Below are 12,085 nucleotides of genomic sequence, written 5' to 3' on the forward strand. Positions count from 1 at the left end.
ATATAAAGGCTTCTAAGACAATCTTCGAAAGTCTATAAATGAAAAAGTTTATTTAATGGTATATTCAGTGTTAACGGATTTACTCATCAAAGAAGCTTCATCTTTTTTTGTAAATTAATATATGGATGATATACAAAAAGTAAATTCGAAATTCATTACTGAGTCTCTGGTTTTACTTGCCCCTTGTAATTTACTCTGATTTCTATTTATTCGATCTCGTTCATTCCACAAATATCATTGAGCACCTAGCCCACGCAGGGCGACACAGCGATCCACAGCCCAGTCACTGTTCTCACGGCATTGACCTCACTGGGAAAGGAGACAGCGCTCAGGTGTGTGAGACGTCTGGTCTGAGAAGCGCTCTGCAGAGCGAAGCCGCACGAGAAGAGCGACGGGGAGGAGCTCGCGGGCGCGGAAGAGCCGGGCCTGGAGCACCCCGTTGAGCGGCCGCCTGCACGGAGGGAAAGCGCGGGCAGGAGCGGCCGGGCGGGGCGGGGGGCAGGGGGCAGGGGGCCGGGGCGGGAGAGGCGGGCTGGCGCGCGGCCCCGACCCCCGGCGAGGGGTTAAGGCACGCGCTGCCAGGAGACGGCGCGCTCACAGCGACTGAGTGCGGCACCGGCTGCGGTTTATGAGATGAAGACGACTGCAGAAGACGGTGCTGGGAGGGAGATCAGACGCTCCGTTTCGGACATAGTAAGTTCGCGATGCCTCCAAGTGGAATCGTCAAGGAGGCTGTCTTCCATATGAACTGGCCCTAAAACGCCTAACACCGAAGAACGACGGAACGTTCGAGATGAGAAAAAGCACTTGTAATTGATAGTTCAGTCATCATTTTTCCACATTCTTTTCAGGTCGTGTCCTGTAGATAAGTATTTTTTCATATCTGTGATGGTAGCATAGGTGACAACTGCTCTTTTTGTCACTTAAATTCTGTTAAAAAACGTTTCTCCAGGTTGCTACAGTTGGCACCACATCCCAAAAGGCTGCAGCGCTCTGGGAGCGTGCAAGGCTGGATGAGCTCGGTGAAGCGACTGCAGCTCCACGTCCTCGTCGGCAGAGGGCGCCCGGGCAGGGGAGGGCGCTGCTCGGCCCTGAGATCCGGGAGCTCCTCCCTCTTTCCCTTCGTCCCTCCGCGCTCGCGTCCTTCGCCCCGGAAGTGCTCTTCAGGCGCTGCTGGCCGGCGTGACTTTGAAGGTCTCCCGCCGCGGTGCCGGTTGCTGCGCATCCCGGAGCCGCGGGCCCTGCGCGCCCGTTCTGCGCCGGCCATGAGGCTGCTGGGGACGGCCGCGGCCCTGGGGCGCGGGCTCCCGCGGGTCCCCGCCGCGCTGGGCTGGCAGGGGAGGCAGGTAGAGTGGCCGGGGAGCGGGGCCGAGCCCGGACTGTCCCCTGGCCGCGTGGCCCTCGGAGCGGCCCGGGCCCCTCTCCCTGTCCGTGCCGGCCGCGGGGCGCGCCCGGGGGCTGGCGTCGGGTGGCGGTGGCCCGCTGTGCCCGGGCCTGGCGCGCGCGGCTCGCAGGCTTCCCTGGGTTTACTCTGGAGGCGCCCGGCGCCAGGGTTCCCATTAGTTTTACCCGCCGCTTCCAAGTTGTGCTTCCCTCTGCCCACAAGTGACCGCAGTGCACTTGGATGTGCAGCCCTGTGGGCAGTGGTTTACATTGTGTCTTAATTCCATAAAATGCAGGATTCTGCCCTGTCCCCCCCGTCCCGCCCCGAGTAAAATAAAGTTTAAAAAAAAGGCGTTAACTTTGTGTAGAAGGAATTGGAAACCTTTTGTGGGCTGCGTTAGAGCTGTCGGTACCACCGCGTGAAGCACGGAAGTCCTCGGACGGCCTTGCCAGCTGTGAACGAGACTAAGGGGGAAGGGGAAACAGCAGAACTTAAGCTGAAAACTCTAGTTCCTAGTAAAGTAGTTGTTAGGATCTATCTTTCTGATTTTATTATCCCCAGTGTATACTTTCAAACCTATAACATTTGATAAAAGTAGTTGTCCCCTTTTAATTAATTATATAATTAATGCGAGCATCTTTTTCTGATTGGTTGATTATGTATTTGTTTTCAGGCTGTGTCTTCTCTGCTCTCCCCTGCAGCCTTCCCTTTGGTAGCGGGAGTTGCAGTGGAGACGTGCCCTCTTTTGCCTTTCCAAGCTGTGTCGTATGGTGTTTTGTGTCCGTTGAGTTTCTCTGGAGGAGCGATGTCCGCTGAACCCATGCTCTCTCTTAGAAAAGGTGCACTGAATTGATCGCTCTTACTTTTCAGGTTAATTGGAAGGTCTGCCGATGGTGTTCGTCAGGGGTGATTCCCAACGAGAAAATACGAAATATTGGAATCTCAGCTCACACTGATTCTGGGAAAACCACATTGACAGCACGGGTGCTTTAGTACACCGGCAGGATTGCAAAGATGCATGAGGTGTGTGGTTGTGGTGGGCTCCAGAGTAGTTAGAGCTTGGTTTTACTTGTTTTGTAGTTAATGGTTTGATAAACTTCACAAAACTTGAAAGGTTAAAAGAATGGTAACCGTGGATCTTTAGTCAGTCATATCACACAGAGGATTGCTCAAGTTGGCCTGAAATGTTGCTCTCAGGAATCCGTCTAGACCATCACTGTGGGTATCCTGAGTAGATTGTCTTTTAAGAGTGTTGTCAATATGATGTACCCTTCAACAGCCATTAAAATAGTATATACATAATTTTTAATGTTATTTAGAGATGTTTATAATGTTAAGTGGAAAAAATGGTTTTAAGTAATATATAGTATGAGCTTGAGTTGAATACATATAGCAGAAAAAAATTTTTTTAAATCTTGAAAGTCTCTTGAAGAAATTATTATATCATTGAGTGACTTAACTTTCCATTTAAAAATATTTCTTCAGATAAAAGATCGTCTTGTTAAATCATACGCTTTAAAAGCTGAATCCTTCCCACCTGGGCCTCAGACTCTACATGCAGCAGAGCAGGGCAGAACCCGTTCTCTGAACATCTGCTCCTGGACTAACACGAGGCCGGAGGGCAGGAGCGGGGCAGAGGGAGCAACAATGGCTCTCAGACCAGGTGATTGCTCTGTGGGAGCCTTTGCTGGGAGCAGCAGTGAAAAGAGGGTTAGACAGTTCACAGAGGGTAAAACCTATTACCAGTTTTCTATTTCAAGAGATGATCTGGTTTGGTGATTAGGCTTCTTTGGAAATTGCCCAGTTAACCATCTGTGTTCTAGTTCCACCTCAGTAAAGACTTCTTTCCTTCTTGGAATATAGGGACAGAGAAATCTGAATCACTGTGCTTGTGTTTAGGTGAAGGGTAAAGATGGCATTGGTGCTGTCATGGATTCCATGGAACTAGAGAGACAAAGAGGAATCACTGTTCAGTCAGCGGCCACCTATACCGTGTGGAAGGATGTCAACATCAACATTATAGATACTCCTGGTAAGCTGAGTTCTTGGTTTTGTTGCAGCTTATTTTGGCAAAAGCCCATTTAGTTCTTTTCTATTCTATGACCTAGCTCATTGTTGAGTATCAAATAATACTCTAAAGTGTGACTGAATTTCCTATTAGAGAAATCTGACTTGGGACCTAGAGCATTTCGTCCTTATGTAGTTTCCTTGAAAAATAGTGCAAAGAATTTGTGACTGGGAAGGTTCTCACGTTTTATGTGTTGTAGCTGATCCAAAGGTGCCCATGTCCTGGTATCTTTTTGAAGTGATTTGGGGCTCTGGACCTTATGCTGGGTGAATGGTATGAGTGATTTAAGAAATCCACATTCTAGGGGCCGGCCCCATGGCTAAGTGGTTAAGTTCGCATGCTCCCCTTCAGCAGCCTGGGATTTTGCCGGTTTGAATCCTGGGCGTGGACATGGCACCGCTCATAGGGCCATGCCGAGGCGGCATCCCACATGCCACAACTAGAAGGACCCACAACTAGAATATATATACAAATATGTACTGGGGGGCGTTGGGGAGAAAGAGGAAAAATAGAATCTTTAAAAAAGAAAAAAGAAATCCACATTCTAATTAGAAGACTTATGTCGTGAAAGATAAAAAACTTTTAATTTTGCATGTTATAAAAAAATCAGACCGCTCTTTAAGACTTTCCCACACTTCTTTGTCTCATTTAGGGCACGTGGACTTCACAATAGAAGTTGAAAGGGCCCTGAGAGTGTTGGATGGTGCAGTCCTTGTTCTCTGTGCTGTCGGAGGGGTGCAGTGCCAGACCATGACTGTTAATCGTCAGTGTGCTAATGTGCTAGTTATTGAATTAAGTTTGTTGTGGGTGCCTTCAGTCAATTCTGACTCTAGCGACCCTATGTACAGCAGACTGGAACCCTGCCTGATCTTTTTGTGCCATCCTCTCACCTTCCATCACTGTATCAGACAAGGCTCTGGTGTTATTCATAGGGTTCTAATGACCAGTTCTTTTGGAAGTGGGTGGCCAGTCTTTCTTCCTAGTCTATCTCATTCTAGAAGCTCTGCTGAAGCCTGTCCCCCATGGGTGACCCTGCTGATATTTGAAACACTGGTGGCATAGCTTTCAGCATCACAGCAGCATGCAGTCACCACAGTACGACAACCAAGAGGCAGGTGGTGTGGTTCCCTGACTGGGAAAGGAACCTGGCCTTAACGGTAAGAGCACAGACTCATAACCAATAGATTGAGCAAAGCACTTTTACTGTACTCTCAAATTTAATTTACAGCAAATTCTTTTCTTTGTTTGTTTTCTGAGGAAGATGCACCCTGAGCTAACATCTGTTGCCAATCTTCCTTTTTTCTTTTTATGTGAGCTGCCATCATAGCATGGCCGCTAACAGACAAGTAGTATAGGTCTGTGCCTGGCACCCGAACCCGGGCTGCCAAAGCACAGTGCGTCAAACTTAACCGGTAGGCCACCAGGGCTGACCCTACAGAAAATTCTGATGAGAAGCACTGCACCCCAATTTTACAGTTAAAAAATGCAGCACTGAGAAAGTAAATGACTTGTCCAATTTTACAATTTTTGCAGAAATTCAAATCTAGGTTTATGTGGTCATAAAGCAGATCTTACAATGTCCTCACCTCAATTCCCTCTTATTTTCAGGTATTCTTTGAAGAAAAATTCAAATAAAAGTAAAATATAACATTTTAAACATAAAATAGAGCTTTTCTTACATTGTTCTCTGACTATTTAAATAATAAATTATCCTAAATTAAAGTTTTCAGAAAGGGTTATGATAAACTTGAAATAAAAGACATTGTAATAAAACTGTTTTATGACAATTAATCTAGATTTTGTGTGGCACTGGAACTTTATTTTCTTCTATAAAATTTTTATTTTTGTTTCTCCTTGGCATTTTTTTCTATTAAAATCCAGAAAATGTTGGGCTTCACGAAGTTATTGGCGTCTTAATTTGATCAAAAGCATTTTATTTTTTAATATCAACTATATAGTTTTCAAAACAGGATCTAAACAAAGTCATTTTAGAAATTTGTGAGGAATAGAGACGCAGTACTATGATCTCTGAAATTGGGCCACAATTTTAATTTTTCAAAGCACTTAGTTTTTAAAATAAAATAAAATCACTTAGTTTTTATTTTGGGTAAAATAAAAGGCTCCATAGATATTTCTACTCCTCAGGCAGGGGAGAAAAACACTAATAAACTTTATAATAGTTATAGCAAAAATATTGTTTCTGTAACAAATGAATGGCTTCATTTTCTCAAACTCTAAATACATTGTACAGCCATCAGAAGTAACCTAAGAGAGTTAAATGCAAATATCATTTTAAATATAGCACTTATTGAAAGGACTGTACTTACAGTGTACCTTTTATACCTATAAATCAAGGGAAACTAAAATCTTCTTGACTATCATTATATTTTTAATGTTAGTAGGAGAGGAACTGATGTGATTAACATATTCAGGCAAGGCCAAATTGAACTTTAAAACTTCTGTTTTATATTTTTATTCAAGTTTGTTCCAACCTTTATAAACTGTCAGCAAATGAGCAAAATAATGAAGATCTGAGGAGTCACAGGGTGTTCTGCAGTGAGTAGAATACTGACCTGGTGATCCACACAGTTTCTCTCACTGACACTTCTACTGCGGGTAGGATCCCATCCAGTTATGTAACACTCTGCCTGATCTGTGCCTAATGCACAAGCACACGTAATATACTCGTGGGGAGGATACAGTAAAAAAAGAAGACTGATGATGCGTGATATATAGGGGGAAATTACAAGAATCAATGTTTTTGAATTAGGACAATAGAGCTTGAGCTCAAATGGAGGGTTTGATGATGGATTGAAGAGTGAAGACATTGCAGTAGGTGAGAAGGCAGATTCATGGATACAGATACAGGTAGAATTGCAGAGGTGAACTTTGAGGTTCTGATTTACTTCTGTGATTTTTAAAAAGCAGCCCAGGTGATATAGTGAAAAATCATTGTTGAGAACTATTCTAGGGTCAGCCTATGGGAGGAGAGCCTGAGATTGGAATTAGAGGAGAGTGTCAAGGAATTGAAAAAACAAGCATTGGCTGAACTATTGCTATCTTTAGAAGTTAAGATAGGATTTGTGGTAGGGAGGTAAACAGTGACCCCTGTGCTGGGAAGAGCTGCCATTGTCGGAAGGCAAGAACTTCAAAGGTGCTAAAATCCCCTCAACAGGCTTAGCTTCACTTCACAATTTCAGTCCAATCCTTGCCTCAGTCTAGGTGATAAGTTTTGAAATTGTCTTCACATTACAATAACTTATGGAACATTAAAATAATAAAAACAAAAAGCTAGTGCCGGGTCTCCCCTTGCTTGAGATGCTATTAATTGATCTGATATGGGGTTCAGTCTAGGTATTTTTAAAAGATCCCCATGTGGTTCTAAAGTGCTGCAGGATAGAAAACCCGGCTCCGGGTGAAGGAAATATAAAGCATCAGAAGCACGTTAGTTAAAACAAAACGAAACAGAGAAAGATTTTCGCTGGTTCTTCTGTCATTTTCCGCAGTCACATGCCCACCCTAGTAATCAGAAAATAAAGCATCTATGACCCCTCTCTCCTTCCTTGAATTTCTCGCCTCTTGCCCTCTTCCTCCACCCCTCCTGCTCCTTTTACTGGATGCTATTGCCAACCCCCACTGCAGAGCACATTGTGAATAACTTTTAGATTATTGTGAAGCATTCTCGTACCCACGTTTTTGCCTCCCCCCACCTCCTTCCTTCCTTTTTTTCTTCCTTCGTTCTATGGGCTTCAGGAAAATGCCTCAGTTTAAGATATACTTTAATTCAAATTTTCAGGAACACTAAATTAGACTGCAAAGCTCTGAACATGTGCTCTTTTTCAATACTTCTGTCCCTTTTTGGACTAAAAGCATATATCACCCAGCACTCTGAGCCTAATTCTTCTGTCTGGACCTCCTCACTGCATCCTGAGCACTTGACTTGGCGTACAGCTCTCTAATTCAACCTGAAGAAATCAAATTGGCTTACACTTACATATATGTCACATTTTTCAAGCATTCATTTTAAAAATAAATTTATTCTACTTAAGTGTATTTTGTTTGACATAAAGCTTTGATTATTGTATTTGAATAAGGATCACACCCTCAAATATTAAAAGAAAATTTTCATTGAAAACCTCTTTTAAAATATTTAACACTAAAAAATTTGCTTGATTCTTTTCATGGTGCAGTTACCACAGTGAAAATGTGTGAAAACTCAACATTTTAGTTACTGTTTGAGTTTGCAGTACCTCCTTGTCCAGTTTGATGAAATGAGTATTTCATGGAGAATCCACAGCAAGAACGATAAAAATGTCCTTACCCTTCCCACAGAAGCTAACATCAAGAAGAGTTTTCAAATATTCCCTCTATGCCATGGAAACACCTAGAGCAAGATCGCTCAAGCTGTGCTGTTGATCTATTTTCACTAGGGCTTTCATTTGATCTTCAGAGAAAGGGGAGGAAGGCTGTGGCATATCACTGGCCCACATTCCCACCTCTAACCAGAGAACCAGAGCTAGTGCAGGGCCACGTGACATTTATTGAATCTACACTTAACATTTTGTTCTTGAGTAAAGAGTTTGGCTATTACAAAATTTTTCTTTTAAAAGTAGAAAATCACTAACTAGAGGCAGATAAGATAGGAAATTGTGAAGAGTCTGCTGAGTACATTGATTATAGACCTGTGTGTGTGGGTGGGTGTGTGTGTGTGTGGTCCTAAGTTATTAAGATTTTGTCATGAATTCTAGGAACATTTCGGGCTCCACACAGCATAGGCGTTGGTCATCACCCTGCTTACAAATTATACACTTATAAATTGTTCTCTCTGTTTATCCTGAGGAAAAGCAGAAGGATGAGCCTATCCATGAAGGGAAGACAGGAAAAAAGATCGAATGCTTTAATCACAGTGTTATCTTGGGGAATTGCTCCAGGTACTTATTTCCTCGTAAAGTATCTTTTAATGGAAAGCAACAGGAAAACAACTGATATCTGGTAGTGGATACTGCCGTGAATGATGCATGTATTTCTACTTTTGAGAGAAATGCTGATGATCCAAATAAGTACTATTAGTCCTCAAAATAGAAAACAAAATCTTGTCATGGAATTTTGAAACGTTGTTGAGTCTATTATTCTGACAATAAATGGAACTGATTTTTACAGCAGATATAAAGTTAGTATAAAGTTAATATTCTCTTAATAGAGAATATTAAGCTGGAAACTTAAAGCAGCCACCAGAGCTTCAGATGTTTCAGGGAAAAAATAGCTCAAATCCTCCACTTTTTTTATCTGTAGACAGCAGTATTTGTATTTAAGAAAAGAAGAGCTTCTACATTATTGAAACACTTCTGGAAGGGGAAATTTCTCTAAATGTTTTTGTCTAAGATTATTGTTATTTATAAGTTGTACTCCAGTCTAATCATAAAGAAGACTTGAAGTCCACATTAATTTTTCAGTATCCAGCAGGCACTTGAAGACATGTGATTTTCCTTGTGAAACTAAGTAAAAGATTGGCCTAGAGTGGAAAAAATCCTTCTGTGATAAAAATAATATAGAAAGGCTGAATAAAAAGTGAAATATTATGGCGGTCATGATTCTAAACAATGGCATCAAGAATCATAGAAACGCAGGAAATACAGACCCATCATTTTCAGGTTCAGATATTTACAAGTGACTCTGCAGGTCATTGATATGTGGCTATTTTTAGTTTCTTAGGAGGCTTCTGGATGGGAATGAACAACTGGGCTATGGAGGTAGACAACTCAGTTGCTGACCAGCCACCTCACAAAGCATGTAAGCATGATTTTCTCCTTCGTTTCTGCCTTTGCTAAACGTATTGTGATTAGGCTTACATGGCATTTCTTAGTGCAAATGGAATGAAAAAGAAATCCAAGTGAAGGGCTGTTTACACTAGTGATGAAGGGTTAGAATTGGAATCTTTTATGCGAAGTCGAATAAATTGAAGTGCAAGAGTTGAACTGTGGGGCAGTTTATGCATAGGTTTATATGCATATGTATAATTTTAGACAGTGCCCCAATAAACATAACATTCTTCCTCAATGCATAGATAAAAACGGATGTAAGATGGCTGACTCATTCATTTGATTTCAGGAGATGTTCACAGGAAAGTTGAGACTCTCATGAGACATAATAATTCTGGGTAAAATCAAACTTCCAGGTATTGATTACATGAAGGAGCTGATATTTAGGGCACATAAGCTTGAAAGCACTGATATGAATATACCCTTGCTCAGGAATTACAAGAAAAAACAACTTTATGTGCATAAGGATAAGTTAAGAGAAGAAGAATCATTCTCTGACCACATATTCGAGAGAAATATTCTAATCTAGCAAAGAATCTCTAGAGAGAAGTATAAGACATAATACCCTACATATACTGGATGACAAAACCTTCTGAAACATGCACATCTAAGGAAAAACAAGTCAAGGGTACTGATCAGTTTATGGGCAATGGGCCAAAAATTTAAATAGAAAGAAGTTTACTGTATTATTCTACAAACTATAGGTCATTAAGGGGTGAAGAATAGGGACCTGTTATATGCTGGATATAATAAAATAAATGATTAGCTGAAAGTACAAAGTACAAAGTTTCTGTTTTCCTTTAATTGCTTTGGGATCGCAGCAAAGAACAGATATGGTACAGGGTCAGGTGTAAGTCACTTGTGCATCTTAATGTTGCGATGTTTATTTTCCCCTTATAATGTCATATACTTTCAGCCTCTTGACCAAGATACAATACATACATTCAACAGGATCACATTTAGTCTTTGAATATACTGAGTGTGATGTGGGAAGATATTGAATGGAAATTCATAATAAAGAACCATTAGATCAAGGGAGGTCTAAAACATTAAATAATTTTGAAGAGCTCTGTGGAAAGAAAGGAAATTATTTCAAAGGATAACCTCTTAAAAATAAAATACTATATTTCTAAGAGAGCAGATGGTAAAATTATTGAGTACAATGCTTAAACTGAGTTGAAAAAGCTGATTCAAAGGCCACCAAGGAGGAGCTGCTGGCATATCCAGGAAATGGGGTTAAATTTGTCAAAAAAGACAAAACTGCAATTTCAAGAATTAGGAGAAGGTATTTGGGAATCTTTAAAACGTAGTAAACATTTTTTATGCAGTATGCTGTTAACCAGCAGACCATCCAGTTGTGATTTGCTAAGAAAAACAAGCAAACAGAACTTTGAGATCATATCTTTTTCTGATTCCTCTAAAAGTTGCCAATCATAATGCTCTTAAAAATAAAATTTACCTCTTTGTGTATGGCTATTTCCATAAATCACTCATAGCCTCCTCTTCAACCGTCTCCCAAATATTTTCCACCAACTAATTCACTTACACAGGATGATGCAGTCACTTATTAGAATGCCAAGAGGAGATTTGATTCATCCTGTTATTTATCCTTTTTTTTGCAATTTTTCATCAACTTCAGCTATATTTACTGTAAGATCCATTAGGACAAAGAGGTTACTTATTTTTATCACTGGAGTATCCCAAGCACAACATCCTAACACAGACTCCAACACAGAATAAATATTCAAAGAATCTCCCTGGATAAATGAAGTCATAGGTACATAAATATGCATTAAATGCAGACATTATTCTCTTTTTTCTTTATTCTCAATTTCAGCATTATCAACAATGTGATTGTCATGCTTCAGTTTAATGAGCTGAAGAAATATATGGCTCATGCCAGTGCATTGAAGAGTATTAATACCATACTGAGAGATGTAAAAGACTGACGTATCCATTCTCGATAAGTATGAACTGAATAGCCCCTAGTCTCATATGAAAGATAATATAAGCATCAGTTTAATTTCAGAAGCCCATGTATGTGGGTGCATGTATTTGTGTGTATACATATTTATGCAGTGAATTTTTTGAAGGCTAATGTGACTTACAGTATTTAAGATTTTGTTTTTAACAGAAAGATGCTGCAATATTAATTAAGATAAAGAAAAATCAATTTAAAATATATACATTGAGCTTATGTTTCTAGTAATGTGGCAGAGTAAGTATATGAAAGATCCGTACTCCTCAAAACAATTGAAAATTCAGACAACAGATAAAAATCACTTTTTTATGAATGGGTGATATAGACAAAATATTAAAGAATCCCCTCTCTGCACCTCCACTCCAAAAAAGAGAAACTGCAAAAAAAAATCCAGAGAAGTAAACAAATATTGCTTCAGTAAGCTAGTGGTTCCGGTGGGAATATCCACCGATCAACTGTGACCAAAGGCTTTGGTTTCTATAGCCACTTCAGAGGCAAGGGAGCCTGCAGACCAAACAAGATGAGATATTTAGATTAGTGAACCAAGCCCCAAAATAAACTTGAGACCATGGAGATCTAAACCCTCAATGAAATGGTGAACTAGGGGGAAAAATCTATCTTACAAGAGAAGACAGGTTTTCCTGCTAAGTCACCAACAGCTACTAACTACTGCTGATCTATGATCTACTTCATATGCCCTCCTTGCCTCTCTGGCCGTTAATTTTGTAATGTGACAAGACTCAGTAGTTTGACTCCTTTATTTTCTATCCATATTAATTTCCTTGTGGCATCATCCTGTCTGATAAATTACATTATATATAATATAAAAGATA

The sequence above is a fragment of the Equus caballus genome, chromosome 19 (assembly GCF_041296265.1).
Source record: "Equus caballus isolate H_3958 breed thoroughbred chromosome 19, TB-T2T, whole genome shotgun sequence".
NCBI lineage: Eukaryota > Metazoa > Chordata > Mammalia > Perissodactyla > Equidae > Equus > Equus caballus.